Here is a 21792-nt window from a genome sequence, read left to right on the forward strand (position 1 = left end):
TGGGATAACTGGGTGACAAGCATTGGGGAGGGCCCTGGGTGATGTACTGAGTGCTATGTGCAGCTGACGAATCACTGAACTCTACTTCTGAAACTAATAATACAGTACATGTTAACTAAATTGAATTTAAATTTAAAAAAAAGAAAGTAAGCCTTCCAAAGGCAGGGGCATGGTCAGTCTGTACCCTCAGACTGACTGAGGGTACCCTCAGTCTGTACCCTCAGACTGACCTCAGACTGGCATGGTCAGTCTGTACCCTCAGAGCCTAGAACAGTGACAGACACACAGGTGGGAGACACTCAGCAAATACACCTGAATGCACCAGTGAGTAAACTCCTGAAAGGTAAGATCACTTCTGACCCAGAAGAGCCCTTGCTCCCTTCCTACCACACTAGTTTTCACGAAAATTACTGTCAAATCACTCATATGCTGCAACTCTCTAACTAGTACAAACTAGGTATCTTCCTAGCCTCCAACATAGGTGTCCTTCCCAGGCACAGACAGTGGAGTCTGTCTATCTCCCAGTGTGCCACCAGCTTCCCCACACAGCCACACTCCCTACAAAAGCCCTGGGCACAGCTATGAGAATCGCATGCCAATGTGGACAAAAGTCAGAAAGGGCAGGCAACTGGCACCAATGTCCACAGATGGGTCCCTACAGAAAAACACAGGGCTGCCACCCGCACCCAGCCATGGCACACTGCAGGCCCACACACACCCACACTCTGCTCCCCAACCCTGCCATGGAAGGCATACCCAGAGAAGACACCAATTAGAGCGCTCAGTTCAGACACCACCATGGCCCCTGGGCCAACTGCCCAAACACCAGCCATCTTGCTTCCTTCTCAGTGGGAGACTGCAAAGAACACAGGCTCCCCTCACTTTTCATTCAGCCAATATTTGATAAGGACCTACTATGTGCTAGACCCTGTCACTGGGACTAGGAATGCACAATTGGCCCTGTAAGCCTCCCTGCATTCTGGAAGCTCATAGTCTAGGGAGAGAGAGGGAGAACAGTGCTTTTCACACGCTGTGCAAAGTGGGCCTTCAGCGCCACAGGTGGGAAAAACTCACCTCCCTGAAACAGGGCAAGAAGAGGGGTTGGAGAAACTATAGGAGTGGTGGTACTTGAACCGCATCTTGAAGGATGGCTAGGTATTCACCAGGTACCAACGTTCAGGTAGAGGGAAGGGCAAGAGTTTAAATATAGGCTGTGAGAGGTGGGGTACACAGATGAGGTCCAGGGCTTGGTCATGAAGGGGGTCACCCTCCCTGGATTCTGAAACTGAGTTGGGGATTTTCCAAATTCCCCTTTGGTCCATGAAGAGGATCCATATTCAGACCAAGGAGTTTAAGGGGAAGCATACTTCACACAGAGACAGAGGCAGCCCAGCAACCCCGGCACAACCCCCCTATCCCGTCAGGTGCAGGGCTGCCTCACAGACCCCCCCACTGGGGGAGCCAAGACATGAGGGCCACTGTTCTCCAGGGCTACCAAGCACCATTCAATAAGCTCAGATGCAAAAATCTGACTACAAGGAAAACCAGTGAGCTCTGCTCCTGAATAGAGACACCTCCCCTCTGGGGATGTCACTCTCGCTGACACGTGTGAATGAACTCAGTTCCAACTTTCTGTGACACGCCCACAGAGGTCTCCCACACAGCTGTCGGGAGGCACAGGATGTTGACAGTGGGGGTGCCTATCCTTATCAAGACCATTTTACAGGGAAGAAGACTGAGGCTCAGGAAGCAAGGCCACTTGCCACAGGACAGACTCATGACAGAACATGTCTAGAACGCCGACCCCAAATTCTTAGCACGGAACTCTCCTTTTCTGCTAGAGGGCAGTGGCAGGCACTCCCTGCTTTGGTTCCTGCTTCCCCATAAGTGCTTTCTCCTGAAGGTAGTGTCCATAGTACAAACAAAAACTACAAAAAATATAATTAAATACAAAACAAAACCTCCAAAATTCTTAGCCAAGATGCCTTAGTGAACATTTCCCTAAATAGTGTGAGTCCTACAAGGGCCTAAACTATACCACCCGTCTTTTTTGGATGGTATTCCCTAATATTCCAGAAACAACTACATAACTTCTAGTCTTTACCTCAAATTTTCCCTCTGAAGCCTGGAGAATATTTAGAAACACTGTTTAAATAAGAGAAGGTGCTGCCAACAGTCAGTCAAAAAGGTTCTGATCTTCCACATCCAAGTTCTAAAAATTGTGAGTGTGTTTATGAAGATCACTGTCTGCCATCAGTATGCTCTTTCCTAAGACCCAGTGAGAAAAATTAGCAGCAGCAGCAGAAAGCAAACAAACCTGCCTGGTGTCCAGGGATTTGGGAATTTTAGGAGGATTAGTATTTTGGATGTTTTCCAGAAAAGAAGAGCTATTGGTCATGCCAGCTATACAATTTGAGGATTCAGGTGGACATGCAAAGAGACACACAGAGAGTTGAGATTCCCTCCAAGCCCCAGATGACTTCTCTCCAGCTTTTGAATGTCACAGAGATGCTCACCTTTTGAGAGATTTGCTTTCCCAACATGGTCCCCACTGCTCACAGAATACATACTGTCTTACGAGTGATGAAGCAATGACTCCCAGAAGGCAGGGAGCCCAGAAATTCCCAAGAGTACAAGGGGAAGGGTCTCAAAGTCAAAAAATATCTGCACCAACTGTTGGTTATTTGGACCAGTTACACCAGAGGCCGAGAGCTGGCCCTACAATCCCTTCCTGCCCAGGCGTTTCCTCCCACTGCTATTTTGACACCTGCTGGCAGGCAGAAGCTGAACCAAGATAGACATTTCAGGGGGAAGGAACCCAGGTTCACTGAGCCAGGCCCAGTATAGGTCCCCAACACACCTGCACTTTATGACACACATCAATTGTGAGCCTCATCCCCCTTTCTCATTAGAAACCAGAGGCTCACAAAGCCAGATAATCTGCCCTGGACCGTTGGGTAGTGGCAGGGCAGGCCCAGGTCTCTCTCTCACTGCGTTCTATCCAAGAGGGCCGGGGACCACTGCATGCGGTGCTCAGGCTGTGAACTGCAAGGGGTGCATACACTCGGCACTGACGCCACGTGCATCCGTGCTCCTGCAATGCCCAGGGGCCCAAGTCCAGTCTCACCTGCCAGATGACACCCATATCAGGGAATGACGTTGGTGAAGCCCCACCACCTCCTGACACCACACAGAGGGCGTGGACGGGAGAGGGGAGCTGGCTGCTTCTACAGCAATGTGTTTACTTTCCTCTCTCAGGAACAACATTCCTCTTAAACTCACATCAAGGCTCTGTGTGGCCAAGCAGCATTCCTGACCAGAACTTTCCCTTGGTAGCTCAGCCACCTGGGCTCCACCTGAAGCCATACCCAGGTCACCTCTTGCCACTGTCCCCACTAGCGAGGTGTTTGGAATTATTTGGTTTGGAGAACTTGCTTCTCTACTCTCTTGTATCTTTCTCTCCTATTCTCACTCAGCTGGCCTCACGCCATATCCCAGCCATTCAGAAAATGCCCCGGAAGGGGAAGGAGAGGCAGAGATTTGGGTCTGGGTCCTGCCTGGAGCTGGCTCCCCAGAGCACCACATCCGTGGCACCTTCTCTTACTGAGAAGGCACCAGTGGGTCCTCTCTGGCTCACACATTCCCCTCTTCCAGTTCATCCAGCCTGCAGGAGCTGGAAGGCCTCTCCTGCATGCTGATGTGAACCCTATGTCCTGAATCTGCAAAACCATCTCTGTCAGGGATTTGGGGCTTGTTTTCTTAATTAACTGAAAATGCTAACATGGGAGCCCGGGCGCTGGCAGGGGCCTGGCCTTCAGCGGCTGCTAGAGAAAATTCTTGCTTTGAAATCTGGATCTCTCACATCTCCCCTCATGCCCCGCACAGGATGTCAAAACAAACTGGGACACCCGATCATGGGGCACAGGCAATGGGCAAGGCTCAGATTTCAGGGATGGTGACGGATTTAGCTACAGGCAGCTTCCGTGTCCAACTCACGAGATCTTAATTTCCCCAAATGGCTCAGCTAAACCCCAAGAAGCCACCTGCTGTGGCAGGGGCTCTCTGGGGGAAAAAGAAGAGGTCATGGGGTTTATGCCAACACAGTTTCTGGAGTGCCTACTGCCTGGCAGGCATGGCACTGGGGGAGATGGCTAAGTCCTACTGAATCCTGCCCTTGAAGAGATAAGCCAACAAACTGCTGAAGGGTAGCACATGCAGGGTCACTCCCGAGGCAAGTGCAAAGTGACAGGGTCACAGAGGAGGAACTCACCATGATGGAGAAGGCTAACGGGTGGAAGGTCATGGCAGGACACAAAGAGAAACATCTGATCTGTATAAGGAGACAACATCTCAGGAGCAGATAGGATGCATGAGTGGGAGGAGGAGGAGGAGAAGGAGGGCAGCATTCCAGGTAGAGGGAGCTGCAGAGGCAAAGGCTGGAAGGCCTAAAAACAGAGCGTGTTTGAGGAAGGGCAGGCAGGGCAATGTGGCTGGAGAGTGGGGCTTCTGGGGGCATTGGAAGGACTCCGTGCTGGAGATGCACTTGGAGACAAAGAATGGGGCGGGCCCATCATGGGAAGGGGTCAGGCAGGCCATGGGGAATGAGCAAATGTTTTTCAGCAGAAGCTAACTCCAAGTCAGAGGTGGCCAAATCTAGTCCACCACGAGCGTCATTGGCACACTCGTTCATTTACATGTTGTCTAGGGCTGCTTTAGTGACTGAGTCAAGTGATAGCCATTGAGACTGTGCAGCATCCAAAGCCAAAATATTTAGTCTCTGGACCTTCAAGAGAAAATGTTTGGGGACTCCGAATGTAGACAATAGACAGCACAGAGAGGTCCAGAAAAAGGAAGACCAGACACTGCCCAGGATCCAAGTGAGGGACTGTAACCAGAGAGAGAAGTACAGGGGAGGCGGGGCATTACTTAGAAGTGGGTGTGACCTCAAGCTACCTCATGGTAAGACCTCAAGCCTCAGCAGCAGGAGGAAGAGAGGGAAGAAGAAGAGGAGGTCTGAGTCCTGGGTCTCTTGTCTCCAGCCACCCGCACTGGTGGGATGTGTGATCCTCAGAGGGTGCTTGTTACCCAGCCCTATTCAAGAGTTAAGGCACCAAGCCAGCATGGTGCACCTGTGGGATGGCCAGTCCTGAGTCACAGAGTTCTGCTTCAGCCTTCTCACCTAACAGCTGGACCCTGAGAAAGGTCTGAAATTCTGGAAAGACACCCATCTTGAGATAAGACCACACAGTGCCCCCAAGAGGCTCTACAGTCACCCTTCCCAGCCTTAGCAAACTTGTCCTATCTGCCAAGGCTGAGAGAGGAGCATCCTTGTGCTGCATGTCAGAGACACTGTGTTGGAAGTGGGAGTCCCAATTTCTAACTCGGGGTCTCTCCTCTTCCCTGACTTCCATGCTCCTGTCTGAGTCTCTGCACACGATCCATCCTGATCCTGCGCGGATCGCCACCCGTCCTCTGCTCTGCTGCAGCTGAGTCCAGCTCACCCTGCCTGGAGGAGAGGGGGATGGCTGAACCATCTCCCCAGGGCTCACCCTGTCTTGCACCTCTCCCTTCTTGCACTAAATCAATGGAGCCTTTCTTTATCTTTGGTACTTTGGGCTTTCCAAGCTCCCAATGTGGAGCCCAGCTTCAGAAACCAAGCAGTAAAAGTTAAACACTATCATTTTAGGGAAGTCACTTGGTGCCAACTTGCACAGAAACAGAAAATTAGGACTAAAATCTTGGGCCAGTAGTAGGTTAGGCAATAGCCAATCAGACGATGCAGAATGGATGCATTCCATTTTTAGATTAGTATTAAAATGAAAATGAAAGGAAACATTTCTCAAGATAAAGAAGTTTCTCAAGCAGAGCTTCAACACACTCCCCTCAGGGGTCTCTGGGCCCCTCTGAAAGACTGAAGGAGTTGACAGCCCAAACTGTGCAGCAAGGTTGGCTGGTGCCTTCCCCAGTCTTGTGCCCCATCCATGACTTCAGTACCCACCAGAAGAGTCAGCAAAAAGGAGGCCACTAGCTCAACTTTGCTGAACAAATGCATGAGGGAGTTACTGAATGAAGACATTCGAATCCTGGCTGCACAATCTACCAGCCCTCTGTCCTCGGGCAAGGCCTTGAACCTATCTGAGCCCCTGTTTCTTCATTTACAAAGATCCTGCCCAAATTATAGGGACACCTCAGAGATATCTCCAGTTGGGTCCCAGACCACTGCAATGAAGCCAGTCTCACAATACAGCGAGTTGAGTAAGTTTTGTGGCTTCCCAGTGCTTAGAAGAGCTAGGTTTGCACTCTACTGTAGCCCATTATGCGTACAATAAATAGCCTTATGTCTAAAACAAATGTACATACGTTAATTAAAAAATATTTTATTGCTAAAAACTGCCACCCATCCTCTGAGCTTTTGGCAAGTCATAATCACCGTTCGCAGGTCACCATAACAAACATAATAATAAAAGTCTGAAGTATTGTGACAATGAAATGGGAATTCTTTTTAAATATGACATAGAAACATGGAGTGAGCAAATGCTGCTGGAGAAATGGTACCAATAGATCTGCTCTGCAAAAGGTTGCCACAAACCTGTAGTTTGTAAAAAAACAAAAAAACAAAACAAAACAAAACCCCGCAATTATCCACGAAGTGCAGTACAATGAGGTAGGCTTGTGTTCATGACTCAAAAACTCACTGCAAGAACCAAATGAGATGGTACTCATAAAGCCTTGGCACGGCAACTGGCATATTCAAGACCCAGAATAAATGGCAACTGTTATTGTCACTTTTCAAAGGCGGCTTTAATCCTATATTCAAAACCTCTTTCCCGATCCTCACACCCTCCTGACTCCATCATTTCATTTTTGTTTCAATAAACCCCCAGCTAGGGCCTCGGGCAAGTGAGGGTACAGCAAAGAGCTGTTGGCGCAGCATTCGGCACAGAGCTTCTCTGAACCAGAATCCATGGTCTCGGATAAACCCAGGAGCTAAGGCTGCTACTACACCCCACCTCCTCCGTGGGTGGCCACCCATGGGCACAGAGCCCAGCCCTCCAAACTGCATCTGGCATCCAAGACCAGGATGCTCACCTGTGCCCATGCCAGGGCTGGTGGGTCATTTGCTCTGCAGAGGTGAGGAGCCAGCTCAGACCCATTGTGTCCACTGCACAGACCTTTCTCTTCATTCCTCCTCACATTGAGCAAGGGGCATCGTGAGCCTCCCTCCAGGGCGGCGTTCCCAGGCTCAAGAACAACAGGCCTCCATTCTTCCCTGCCCTTGGCAGACCCACCTCCTCCTCCCACTACAGCACTGCCTGCTGCTGCTTCTGACAGCTATCCTAGTCCAGGGGGCCAACACAGATTTCTCTGGAGCCTGGAGAACAAGCCCAGAGCCTACTGTGTCCCCTCAACCCCACGAGGAAGGGGAATTGGTTTGAGTCCCCTGCTAAGACAGGATCCCAGGGTCACTCACTTCACTCTCAGGCCTCAGGCATCTTTGCAAATAGCCTTCAGTGGCCACGCTTTGTTCCCCCAAATGAGAGAGAAATATGACATCAGCCCCTCCCTAATCTTCATCACAGCTCCCCCTCCCCACCCCACCCGAGGCTCCAGATACTTCCAGATGTCAAACCTCAGCTCCCTGTCTCAAGGGTGACAGGCAGTGGGAGGAGGGGTCAGAGGCTATCCCTAATCCAAGACTCACTACCCACTGGAAATCCCAGCTAACTCGGGGAAATGAACTAGGGGTGGTGGAAGGGGAGGAGGGCGGGTGTTGGAGCGGAATGGGTGACGGGCACTGAGGTGGACACTTGACGGGATGAGCACTGGGTGTTTTTCTGTATGTTGGTAAATTGAACACCAATAAAAGTTAATTAAAAAAAAAAAAAAAGAGAGATCTCAGCCCCACCTCTGACTCCTCCTTCCCACATTTGCCCATCAGATTCCATCCAGCAAGATCACCAAACTCAACCCCCAATCTGTAATCCTCAAAAAGGGGGAGGATGCAACATGGGTTTCTTTCACTTACCAAGTTTATCCAGTTAGTTTCCAACTCTCTTTTTAGGGATCCTGAGCTCTGTCCTTAAGAATGATCCTTATATGTCTCAGAGCCAGGGTTGGGGGGCAGGAGGCAGGGGCTACAATGGGAGCTGATGACACGGAGTCCTTTCTCGGGCATGGATTCCTGGGAGATGTGCACTTGATTCAAAGCAGTCCCCCCTCTTCTGGAGGGTCCAGCACTCAAATTCAGCCCAGGAGGGTCCCAGCTGCAGCTGAGCAAGGCACCCAGCAGGGGAGGCAGGGCCCCATAGTGTGTGGCTGCCTTTCTTAAAGGGACAGCTGGCCCAGAGAGCCCATGGGGAAAAGCTAGAAAGGAAGGAGTGAGCAAGGATGAGCCAGCTCTCTCCAGAGGAAAGCTGTGAACAAGCACCAGGATCCTGTGCTCCCTAATCATGAGGACCTGAAAGGCTTGTCCCCTCTCCTGATGTGGAGGACACTTACGCAGAAAGACCCTTCCCCAGGAGAAGGTTTCCCACCTGCAGCTCATCCCTCAGGGCTGAACTGACTCACAGGACAGTACAATAACCAATAACAAATATTAATCACTTACTGTATACAAGTGCCTTGCCCAAAGGAACTCTGGTCTCCAAATTTGAGGATGTAGGTATTGTTATTGTTTAGGATGTTAGGATTGTTCCCATTTTACAGATGAGGAAACTGCAGAGAGACTAAATCGCTGAGGTCTCAAAGGTAATGAATGGAAACATTAGGATCTGAACACAGTGGTTCTACTTACGCTCAACCACCAAGCTTTCTCTAGAAGGGTTACGGGAGCATTGCGATAGCAATCAATTGCAGGTGGAGCACTTGTCAGGGTCAGGTTCATGGCTGTGGAAAATGCCACATGTGAAACAAGGTATCTGCCCTCAAAATGCTCGCTGGAAGCAATTACCCAAACAGTAACACCAGACTTGTCTGGAGGGTGGCATCACTGTGCTTTTTCTTTAAAGATTTCTTTATTTTCTACACTTTCCTTTTATAAAGAGAAAAAAATAATAAAGATCCCACTTTGTACCTCCTGCTCAAATATTTCAAATGACCAAAGCTAGAGCAGGACAATTTAAGTATTCCACATGGATTCTAGGAGGAAGGGGAGTGGCAAAAATCAACAGGTCGGTGCAGCAATACTGTGAGTAAATCTATCAGAGTTCAGTTTTGCCCATTATAAATCTATAGGCTGGTTTTTTATCAAACCAAAGCCATAGTTTCCTCTTTCAGCCAAAACTAAAATAAAAAGTGTTTTCAAACCTGGTAATTTCCAAAACTCAGTTAAGAACCAACGCCTCATGTTATTCCAGAACTTTCCTAATTTGATCACCACCCTTCTCGGCAGCTCCCCCTCACTTTGTTCCACCCATCCCACCCAGCAGCCAGGCCAGTCTTCCAGGGCTTTCCCTCAGCCTACCCAGCACTCTGACACTTGCTCATGCAATGCCTTCTGCCTGGCACTTCCTTTTCTTCTTCCCATAAAGTCCTTGACATCCTTTAAGACGCAGCTTCCTTGTCACTACTCCCATGGAGCCTGCCTCCCCCAAAAGCAGAATTAAGTGCTTCTTTCTTGGAGCTCCCACAAGGTTTGCTTATCTGGAACATGCTATTAGAGCTGGCATCACACTGTATTCTAATTAAGTTAGTGTCTTTGCTCGCCTTTCTATCCATAGCACCTAGCACCAAAATATCCATGGAATAAGGGTGTATGTGATGATGATGATAGTAATGATAATAATAATGATAATTGTCTGAAGAGCACGCAGAGTTTTCTGGGTACTTCCTCCAACACTATCTCATTTGAATTTCAAAAAAAAATTGATTGGGATGGGCATTAGAAGTGTCAAGTGTGAACATGAAAGGAAGCAAATAGTGCTTGGGGTCCTTGAAACTCTCTGCCTTTTGGAGGTTAGGTTTGCCCAGATGGCCTCAAAGGGCTGGCCTGGCTCCTTGACCTCACTTGCAAGCTAAGCCAGACTGTTCTCATCTCCTGCTCTTGTCCTCTACATGCTTACAAGTACTCCAATCCAACACCTCTTTGCCCCAGTCTCCTCCATCAGCCAGGCAGGGGGGCCCCAGAGGGCCAGTGGGCCTGGAGATGATGCTTCCCAGCTGATACGTGGCATGCATTCTCTCTGGGCAAGTGAATGCAGCATGGCCTTAGCTTCAAGTGCAAATCCAGAATGATCTTGCCAGTTTTATGGAAGGAAACTCTGTCATGCAGCTCTGGTTGTATCCAACCAACCAGTCCACACACTGGCTTTGGGGTCACTGAGACAAGGTGTAGACCAAAGATGCACAGAATGTTAGAGCCAGAAGGCAACTTGGAGATCCCATTGCCCCAACCCCCCTCCATATAGCCAGGAAAATTGGGCACAGACTGTGAGAGGGATGCACAGAGGCATAGAGAGATGGTGGCAAAGTGAGGGCTGGCATGCGAGCCCTTTCTGATCCAACCAAGGAAAACACCAACTTTGTACTAAAAGGAAGCCACAAAGCCCAAATTATTTTGCAAGACATTCTTCAAGTACACAACATACAAATGACATTTGAATGCAATACCACACACAGAAAACAATTAATGAAGAAAACAAAAAACCCAGAGGCGAGTGATCAGTAATAATCTTAAAATTTAGTACCCCTGGAGGCCAGGCCATGTCTTAACCCACCCATCTCCTTAACCTCCCCCATGAGCATGTGGGAGGGGCATGCGGGTCTAAGTCTAAAACTATTTCTGTGTTGACTTTAGCAGAATGCATTGAAGTGCAGATACCATAAAGTGATACTTTCTTTTATCCTCAGGTAACATTACTTCCAGTTGTGATTGTTATTGGTACTGAGTCAAACATCACTGGTCCCCACTCCTCACTCCAAGCATGAAACAGATTGTACTTCCTAGCCACTTTTGTTTGAGTGATGCCAAGTGCCTAATTCTGGCCCATGAGCTGCGAGTAAAAGCTGAGTGTCGTGATGGTTAATTGTATGTGTCAACTTGGTTAGGCCAGGTCAAACTTGATTTCACCATGAAGGTATTTTCTAGATGAGATAAACACTGAAGTCAGTAAACTTTGGGTAAAGCAGATTATCATCCATAGGGTGCATCTAATCATTTGAAAGCCTTAAAGAAAAGACCAACATCCCCAAGGAAGAAGAAATTCTGCTTCCAGACTGACTTTGAACTGGAGCTGCAACATTTACCCTTCCCTGAATCTCCAGCCTGCAAAGCTGCCCTGCAGATTTTGGACTTGCCAGCCCTCACAATCAAGTGAGCCAATTCCTTTAAATAAATCTAGATAGATATGTAAGGTAGGTAGGTAGGTAGGTAGGTAGGTAGGTGGCTGGGTAGATAGACAAATGTAGATAGACAAAGATAGATGTAGAGATATAAACATCCTTTTGGTTCTGTTTCTCAGAACCCTAATACAGTTAGTCTAATCAGTAGTCTAGAACATTGAAATGGCAGGACACTACCCCCTTTCTCGTTGGCATGGCAACCATCAATACTTAAAGAGATGCCTGTTCTGCTAGCTTAGGTCCCTGAGTAACTATAATGCATAGAGTTCTGTGTTGACCCATTACACACAGTAGAATGAGTAAGAAATAAATCTCTCTAGTTTCAAGTCACTGAAATTTGAGAACTGTGTGTTACCACAGCATAATTTAACTTATACTGATGGAAACATTGGCTATATGTATCAACTGTTTGTCTTAGATTTGAGGTGCTGGAGTGTGAGGAAAGACATCCAAAAAAGCAATGGAACTATATAAAAGAGTTTTGATCCTGGCCGGCCACTGAGTCCCAGACACATGGCTCCTGCCTAGCTGCACAGCTTCCCTCACAGTCTATGTTGGACATCTTAATGCACAATCCAAACACAGTTGTGTAAATGCATCAAAGGTACAATCTCACTGGTGAAAGAAACTTCCCTAGAAAATGTTCAGAGTTCCACTGAGGAATCTGACCCTGGGCCTGGAATGGGAAATTCTCCAAAGAACAAAAGTTTCCACTACGGCAACAAGAATGTTAAACATGATTTTTAAAAAAATCTTTTCTCAGTAAGAAAAATGAGACCATGAGTATTTATAAGCCAAAACCCAAAGGCCATTCCCTGGTTCCTGTGAGGTTTTCTGCTGTATGGGGAGAGTCAAGCGCATTAGAGAAGGTATTAGAAGGGAGCGGGATGTCCTTGGCTCAAATGCAGATGGGTTAAGTATGGGACCTTTGAAGAAACGTAATCACAGAGTGTTGGTGATTCTCCTTAAGGTCACCCAGAGGCTTCTAGAACTCTGCATCTTCCTTCTCAATGGATAAACCCAGTCTCCTAACCTTCAATACACTACAGAGATGAACTCTGGGACACAGTAAGATATAATAGACCTGGGGCATCTGGGTGACTCAGTTGGTTAAGCTTCTGACTCTTGATTTCAGCTCAGGTCATGATCTTGGGGTCTTGGGATTGAGCCCTGTGTCATGCCCCCCGCTCCGCAGAAAAGTCTGCTTCCCCTCTATCTCTTCCTGTGCCCCTCCTCACTGCTTGCACACACATGGGCACTCTCTCTCTCTCGAATAAATAAATAAATAAATAAATAAATAAATAAATAAACCTCAGATATAACAGACCTAAACTATTATAGGAAAAACTTAGCTTAGGTTAGTGGCTCTCAACTGGGGCAGTTCTCACTGACATTTGGCAAAGTTGGGCAACTTTTTCGGTTGTCATGACTAGGCAATACTACTAGCTTCAAATGGGGAGAGGCCAGTGATGCTGCTAAATATCCTATGACACACAGGACAGGCTCTCACCCCCAGGAAAGAATTATTCAGGCTAATATGAAGGTTGAGAAACCCTGGCTGAGACTAAATCCCTAGTTATTAGGGTGTGAAGATTTAGAACAAAGAGCAGGAAGAAATGCTCTGGAATGAAATGCTCCAATGGGGGAAAAAAAGATATACATATTCATATCCATATAAATATTCATATCCATACACAGATACACCAAAACTGATGTTCCACTGAAGCATTCTAAGAGGTAGCACAGTTCCCATTGGGAAATAAATGTCATTGCTCTCCCTCCTCTTTGTTGAGGGAGGAAGGCAGCACAAGAATGAGAGGAGCAGGTCCATCACTGAGAAGTTGTCCTGAGTTCTGCAAAGTGAGATGAGGAGCAAAGTTTCGGAGCAGGGCTGGGGAATCGAGTCAGCAGCATAAACAGAGTGGGTAAGCTTCGGTGAGCACCAAGAGGGAGGACAGAAGCAAAGCCAAACAAGAGGACCTCTGGCTAAGCAATCAACCTCTTTTCGAACAAAGCTGTCCAATATCCAATTTCAAGTCATTTGAATTGCTGTGATGTGAACACAGTTGGTCTAGTGACCGTGTCCTTCAGGCCTACCAGGTGCCAGGCAGTATGCGAGTACATGGCATATGGTCTCACTGGATGCTCACGGCTCCCCTGTGGGGATAAGAAGTCTGAGGTGGGAGCTGAGGGGAGGGGATGTGTGGATTTAAGTCACTCCCTCAGGGACACACAATGGGTGATCAGTAGAGACAGAATTTAGATGTAAGTGGTCTAGCTCCAGAGTCCATGTTCTTTACTTCTGGGCTGCTCTGCTGGTGACCTATGTCACCTATGTCCCTATGTATTTTCTACACATTCTATAATGAGCCTGCATTTCTTCTATAATCAAGGAGGGAAAGTTATTTGGTTTATTTACCTCCATGTCCTTCCACAGCTTTCCTTAATCATAACCCACTCCACAGCTACTCTGCCTACTTTGCTCCCATGCCGCCTCTGGCTCTCATCTGCTGTTTCTAGCCTGTGAATTTGCATGGTAGTCATGAGAAGTTTCCTTCTTGAATGTTCTTGAGCAGACTTCCTATGCATTGGCCTGGGATCCTCTGGTAGACAGAGCTACCCCAAAATGGGAGGAGATGCTTCCCCCTGTGGAAGAACAGCAGGCTCACTACCTGCCATTTCCTATCCTGGGATCCACTCCCAGCCCCAACAAGCTCACTAGATGGTTCTTCACAAAGCAAGTGATTTATGCCTAGAGGAACAACAAAGGAGACCTGCAGGTGAGAACTGTGTATACAAATGCACACACAGGCATACATACATACTTGCATGCGCACGTGCACACACACACTCACGCACCCCAATCTGCCTCTGCATTCCTTCAGTATCTGGAGGAAAATGTCATCCGGTTAGCGCCCTCAAATGAACTGGGAAGGCAAATTCCCCGTTGTGGTTTACGAGGGGTTGGGCAGCAGGGAAGGAGGGGTGTCAGAGCCAATCCACTTCTATCTGACTCTGAAATCCAAACTTATTTTCCCGGACTGGACTAGGATCCCGTTTCTCAATGCGAGGAGTCTTGCTCTCTCTTGGTGACACACACTTTCCCCAAGAATGCTAGACTTCTCAATGAGGAATTCTTGTATATCTGGGATTCTTGGAATCTGGACAAAGACTAATGAATTGCTGGCTTTACCCTAGGTTTGGAAACCCTCTAGAACTCACAAGCATGGGGGAAGAAGGGAGGCAGGGAGAGAGGCTGTGGGTGTGTCCACAGCAGAGAGGAGGACACAAGACTGGGAAGCAGGATCACAGTGTCCAAGTTACAGCCACTCCAGAAGCTACCCACTGACTCCCAAATCCGAAGTCACCTTCCACTCTGTGACTAGAAGGCTGACGCAGGCTCAAGAATTATAACACGGTGGAAGTCAGGTAGTTGGCTGTTTGGTTCATCACAAAGGGAGGCAGTTGTGATGTGTCAGTGTGCAGTATAGAGAGCTTGCATCTTACAGTCAGGCCTGCCTTACTTGGAATACCCTCTGCGCCTCTAACTAGCCATGTGATTTCAGGCAAGGCACCTGCATGCTCAGAACCTTGGGTTTCTCTGCTGTAAAATGGGATAACAGTTTGCAGTTCTACCACAGGACAGGATGTGCTGAAAGGTACAGGGGTGGAGCCCTGTGCCTGGAACATTGCAGGCCTTCAGGATGCTAGGTACGGTTTGCCGAGTTTGAGGAGCAGACGTTCATAAAGCTCTCTGTGTAGTGGGCCGGCTGCAGGAGCTCTGACAGCCCTGGGGACAACCAGGCAGTGAGAAGGCCTAACTCCCTAAGATGATGGCTGGTAAGCCTCAGTTCCCTCCTTCACACGCTCCTTGGGAGCTTTCAAGGGTTGGGTCATGCCACCCTACCACCCAGCCAAAGCGTGAATGTGTGGGTTCCAGATCACCAGAATGAAATGATAGAGGGCCCATGGGGCTCCTGGGTCAGGAAGCATACTGGCCTCTCAGGGAAGATTGGGCAAACCACCCCAAATTTGCAGTCCAGGGGACCCCATGAGCTCTTAAGGCATCTAGAAGAATGCAGCAGCCAAGCTCCTGCTACCCCCTACCCCCACCTTCCACCTCCCCACACACCCCCTGCCAAGAGCTCCAGTAACCTGGGCAAACAGACCAGGCCCCCAGGGTGTTCTCAGTCTAACTGAGAAGGCAAAACACAGACATAAAAGACTTAAGGATACAGAAAAACAAGGGGGAAAGAAAATAATTTTCTTTCAAAGGAACTCATATATGCAGAGGGATCATGAGGTGATCTAAGGAATCCACATTCCACAGGGTTAATCTGGGGAGACTTTCTAGAGAGAGTGGTGATAGGCAGGGCTGCCACTTAGTGTCACAAGTTCTCCCCAAAAGTCGCCCCCCTCTCAGACCCTGTGGCCTGACTGATGGGGAACAGGCACTTTTGCCTGAAATAGTAAATTTACATAACCTCGCAATCTTAGCGATGCTCAGTGCAGCTCTGGTTACAACAACAAGGGTTTAAGAACTGGAGAGTTTGCAATGGCAAAGGCAGAGGGGGAAAACAAAACAAAATCCACATGAGGTTTTAATTTTCTTTAGCCACGTGAGAATGGCCCCGTAGATCCAGCTATAAATACCCAGCTGCCATTGCCACAAGATGGAAAATCACACACACACACATACACACACACGCACACACACACGACAGTTCATGTAAATCAGTGTTTCTATGACTATCTGTCTTGAGAAGATGGAGTCCTAGACTCCCCTTGCTACGTGTCTTGCTCTGAGGCCTCCCCAAATACATCTGATAGGACTTAGAAGGAAGTTATCCAACAGTCAGCACCAGAGTAGAACACTGAGCTGTCCCCACAACACCCAGGCCAAGTCAAAGCCAATCAATGGCCACAAACAGGACTGAGGGAAAAAGGTTTTAGATGGAACCCTTTAGAAGGAAGCAAAAAGCACCCTGCTTGACCCAGGATACCTTGTGCTGGCTTCCCTAGAAGCAGAGTCTGAGACAGATATTTGTATGTTATATATCGAGGCTGTGCCCTTGGGAGAAACCAGGAAGGGAATGAGGAAAAGAGAAGAGGGCAGAGGAATGATCTGTCAAGAATGTGGCTTTTTGGAGAGATCTAGCTTCAGCTCAGTCCTGTGGGGAGGCCTGGAGGGAACTGCACTGCCACATTGCCCCCCACCTTGGGGTAAGGGAGTGGGGCTTTTGTACCTGTTAGTTATTAGCCACAGAATTCAGGGAAAGGGCAGGGCAAGCAAGATGCAGCTCCAGCCACCTCTGCACGAAAGGATTTAAGAAGCTAAGGTCAATCTGCACAGGGGCAAGCCATTAGCTGGAGCACCCAGAGCAGCCGGAGACCTATACAGGACACCAACAGCATCTTCTATATAGGGTCTGTGAGCCCAAGGGCCTTGCTGCTTAGAATTATATTTTCTATTGATTACAAAAGTTCATTGGTTTGTTTGGTTTTATTTTCTTTTGCATGGGATACTTTTAGAATCATCCTGCTGAAGAGAAGCGAAGGTGTGACCAACACAGCACACGATGCGAAATGCCCCCCCCCCCAATATCTCTTCTTGCCTTCTCCCGTACTAACAGGTCCCTGCTTTTGTTTGAGGTAGCAACATGACCAATTAAAAATTGTTCAGCTCCCCCCTAGGCTCCATTGCAGTTTGAAGTCACTTCTTAACACAGTTTTGGCCACTTTTGGAGGGAGTTTTCAGAAAAGCTTGTTGAAAAGAACAGAATTAGCTGGCATGCACTTTATGTACTTTATCTTTCTCTTTTTTTCGGCCTGGAATGCAGATGTGAAGCTAGAGGTGATGCAGCCATATTGTAATCACGAGGTAATGGGCCAAAAGAGAGCTTTGTCTCATTCTAAAGAAGGCTAATGTAGAGAAATAGAGGAGCCTGGGTGTATGACAGCACTGTGGTGCCACTCTGCCACCCCTGAACTATGTCTGATGGGCTTATATAAGAAAAATAATGACCCCCTAGTTGACAGAGCCACTCAAGTCAGCTTTCCACACCATGTAGCTGAGTACAAATTCTAATGGATATATGCCTCAAAACACTAGTTCTGCAGGGCACCTCATGGAAAAAGCCTTCTTCAAATAAATAAATTGAGAGAATGCTAATTTATACAACATGAAACCCATTGCTTGCTGCAGTGATTCTTTAAATGCATGGCTCTGTGCTGGTGAGGGCAAGAGAGAAGAAAGGGTGCTATGTGCATTTCTTTAATCCCAGAACTTTTCCTCCTAGGGCCATTGTGAGAACCTGGTGTTTTATCAAATGCAGTCTGGGAAATGCTAGACTAGATGACCTCTTTTGATTTTTTTCCTCCTGAACATTTCATGATTTCCCACCCAGAGGAGACTGAGCAGATGGCCAGACCCACAACAGCCTTAGTGTTTACCCTCCATAGACCTAAGTGTGCAAAGAACTGAGTCCTATGAAGCTGGTTGGAAATAGGCAATGAACTAGATAAATTAAAAGACCCAAGGAGGGCCCAAGTCTTTCAGAATTTTGGAGGAATTATTCCTCTTCCCAAGCAGTGATTGGCACTTGCCCCAGGAATAATAATCATCATAATAAATGATGTTGATACAGCCAACATTTATTGAGCATTTGTTACATGTGAGGTGCTGTGCTTCGCATGGCTGCGCCCATGCAATCCTCACAATTGCCTAAAAAAGAAAAAGACCTTTAATTTGCCTACTTTGCAGATGAAAAATCTAAGGCCTATTGATTGATGCCAAATGTTTATCCAGGGGCCACTCAGCAAACTGCCTAACAGAACAGGGACTCTCTGTCCCAAAGCCCACCAACTTCAATGGTTCCATTCCTCCACTTTCCATTGCCAAGTACCCGTTATGTTTGTATATTGTGAAATTTCACTTGATACACTGCTTTGCAGGTGTCCCTATGAATTGGGTCTCTACATCGTGATTCATAGACCGGACTAGGAATTGTCAAGGGCAGGCCCTGTACAGCCATGAGTTCAGGTATGTTTTTTTTCCTTTCTCTGCACTTTGCCACAATACTTAGAGACCATGCCTCTATGGTGCAGGGCCACTCAGTAGAGGCTGCCTCTCTGACATTCATCCGACTTCACAGGAGCTAAGGTGTGCTCCAGGGAGCCTTCGAGGGTAATAAATAGTGTGGATGGAGGTGGAGCTAGGAGGCAATGCTGGAATGGCTAGCTCCAGCTCAGCTCATCCTCAGCTTCACATGCTTATCCGTCAGGGTGCTCAAGAACAGCATCATATGTGTCACATGGACTGGGCTCAGACCAGGTCTCAAGTCCTCAGTCTGTGACCTGAGACCACCGGGCTCAATCAGCTCAAGGTAGACACATCCTCCATTCTCTGGACTACAGAGCATTTAGAACATGATAGACAGCCAATCCCCAAGTCTCAATTCAAAACATCATCCTTTTCACAGCACAAAGTACCTCACCCATAGCCATAAATATCCATTCCTTCCAGCCCAGACCCCCTTCCTGACTTACCCAAGTCAGCCTCCTGGAGTCAATCAGTACCAAAACAGCCCAAATTGCCCCAAAGCAGTTCTAGCTTAAGTCAAAGGGGACTTCCCATCATGTCTGGTCTCTAGTTACACAATGAATGCACACAGAAATATCCAAGGCTCTAACTATCCTTGGCCTGCCCCTCTACTTCCATTCCCTGCCATTATCTACTATGCTCTTGCCCAGGGGGCTCACCTCTCTAGAAGGCATTACCCAGATTCCTGGGTTCCTGGTGCTCAGTGGGATTCAACCAGTGGGCAGCAGCAACAGCAGGAGACTGGAGGGTGGAAAGAGAGAGACATCAAGTGTTTGTTCACCCATTTCGTCTCCACTAAGCCATGGGTCTGGCAGTGGTGGTCCTCCTCTAGGGCCACAGCTCTGGCCAAGAGGCCCTAACTCCTCAGCTTCAGCTGGTATAGGACTCTGATAACACATTTCTTGCCCTCACCCCTTCAGGTATAGGAGTGTTAACACTTCCTGCTGCTGTTTATCCCTGGGTGTTCACATCTCATATAGGACCTTATCTCTCTGCAAATAGTCCTCTCATTACATTGGTGTCAATTAAACCCTTTTGGGAGTGCCAACTATTTCCTGCCCAGAGCCTGACTGGTATAGACTACAATGTCCATTCTCAGAGCAACCATCTACCCAGGATTTGCTCCAAAGAGTCCCAATTTTGTGTGATTTTCTTCCTTTTAATTAAAGTGAATTATATGATGTATAAATAAACAGGAGGCGGAGAGAAAAGCCACCCCCAGCTTTAGGCTCCAGTGCAAGCACCATACCAGCCAGATGAGGGGCTCCCTGTTGCAGAACAGAGCACTGAGGTTCATGAGCTTGGTCAAGGACAGAGGCTGCATAATAGAGGACAGGGTACTCAAAGCCAACACAGTTTGTGTCACTTGGATTGGGCTCTGACCAGATTCCAAGGGACAGGGGGCTGTAACAAAGAGTAAGGCACATAAAAGAGCTGAATCAACTGGATTTCAATAAGCACCCAGAGAAGAAGCCAGCATGGCTTCATTGTCAAGCAAAAGAAAGTGAAGGAATTCCTGGCGGTACACACTTTCCCACTTTGGGGCAGGATGTTTGCAAGAGGAACAGAGAAGTGGCTGTATTAATGAAAGTCAGAAGGATGGCAAACTTCATTGAAACCAGGCAGTTATGGTGAGAGAGGGAGAGTCTTTCACCCTGGGGCAATGAGAAATACTTGAGATCGTTGGTCCCATGTCCTTATCAAAAGGATGTCAGGATGATGTTTGTGGCCCCTTGCCAACACATGCAAGAAATCCCAGTAACTCCCAAGGAAGGGGTGGGATGGGAGAAGGCTCCAGCAATCTGCTATATGGAAAATGAGCCAGAGAGTTGGTGTTTGGTTTCTATTAGTATGACCCTATTTTGCATTTTACTAATATGTCAAAATATGATCCCAACAAAGCTACATATCAGAACAAAATAGGTCATGATTTTTAGCTCAACAACAGGGATTACCACAAGGCCTAATGTGGATGTCTGGAGAGCAGCTCAGTTGATGAAGATGGTCATATCTACCTATAATTTCCCAGAAGAAGTTGGAGCAAAGGGGAAGTGCCTTCATGTTCAGTTTTCAGCATGCCTATCTGCCAACAGGTAGAGGAGACAGATTAGGGATTTGTGCCTATTTTTTAAAATGATCTTTTTTTCAAGCAAAAAATATTTTAGCTATCTAAAAATATAGGCAGTAATAAACATTTGTGTAACCATCACTCAGTTTAAGAAATAAAATCTTGAGGCGCCTGAGTGGCTCATCTGGTTAAGCATCTACCTTTGGCTCAGGTCATGATCTCAGGGTCCTGGGACGGAGTCTCCCATCAGGCTACCTGCTCTGAGAGGCGGGAGTGTTAACACTCCCTGCTGCTGTTTATCCCTGGGAGGCACCTGCTCTTCCTCTGGCGCGCTCTCTCTCTCTCTCTCTCTCTCTGTCTTCTCTTTTTTAAAAAAGAAAATCTTACAGGTATAAATGGAGCCCCTTCATACCCCTCCCTGATCTTCCTGCCTGCCTTTCCTAGAGGAAGCCACTTTTCTGAATTTACTGGTTATTCCAAACATGTTTCATAGTTTTAGTTATGCCTGTAAATATTTGTAAATAAAAGAATACTATTTGGTATGAGCTTGAATTCATTGTTAATGACATCCTTCTACAATCTGCTTTTCCACTCAACAGTATTTTCCACTTACTATTATTATACCTCACTAGCACAGTCTGTTCATTTTTTTTTTCACTATAATCCATAGCATTCCATTGTATGCACATATCAAGTTATTTAACTGGTCTTCTAGGTAACAGAAATCAGAGAAGCTTTCTAACTCTTAGAAGCCATGTTATAACAAATATTCCTGAACATAGCTCCTTTTCAGAGGTATTGGACTTCCTCTAGATTTACCTAGGAATGAAACTGCTGGATCATAGGGTAAGTGTATCTTCAGTTTTACTAGATGGTAACAAACTGCTCTCCAAAGTGTGCATACCAATTTAACCCCCACCATTAGTGAATGGGAGTCATTGTTGGCTCTACATCCAATATGGGGAGTAGAATTTTGGGGGCCAATTTGATGAGTGTGAAATTATGTCTCCCTGTGGTTTCCATGTATGGCATTTCCTTGACTCCAAGTAAGGTTGAGTATCTTTTCCTATGCTTACTAATGTATAGCACCATTTCACTGTTAGAACTACATCTGCATGCTCTGAAAAACCAAAAGAATTTTTCTTTTAATTTGTAAAAGTTTGAACAAGTTGGGTATTTCATCACTTCCTCATCAAACTCAGAGAGGAAAGAAAAGCGGTGGATACAGGCAAAGGGAAGACTTCCCTTTGCATACTGGCTTTGAGACAGAGATTTTTCAAAT

The 21792-nt window shown here is 47.3% G+C and overlaps 1 protein-coding gene across 5 annotated transcripts in view; it reads right to left on the bottom strand.

Moving 5' to 3' along the window:
- Positions 1 to 21792, bottom strand: part of DAAM2 (dishevelled associated activator of morphogenesis 2) — a 115838-nt gene that overhangs the window by 80329 nt on the left and 13717 nt on the right. Inside the window, exon 1 of one of the 5 annotated variants that reach the window (XM_041733937.1) lies at positions 19102 to 19527. The exons of the other annotated variants lie outside the window; for them this stretch is intronic. The gene's annotated coding sequence lies outside the window, so the exon portion shown is untranslated. Of the gene's footprint in view, positions 1 to 19101; positions 19528 to 21792 lie in introns of those variants that run through there. 5 annotated transcript variants of the gene reach the window in all.

The sequence above is a fragment of the Vulpes lagopus genome, chromosome 1 (assembly GCF_018345385.1).
Source record: "Vulpes lagopus strain Blue_001 chromosome 1, ASM1834538v1, whole genome shotgun sequence".
NCBI classification, from domain to species: domain Eukaryota; kingdom Metazoa; phylum Chordata; class Mammalia; order Carnivora; family Canidae; genus Vulpes; species Vulpes lagopus.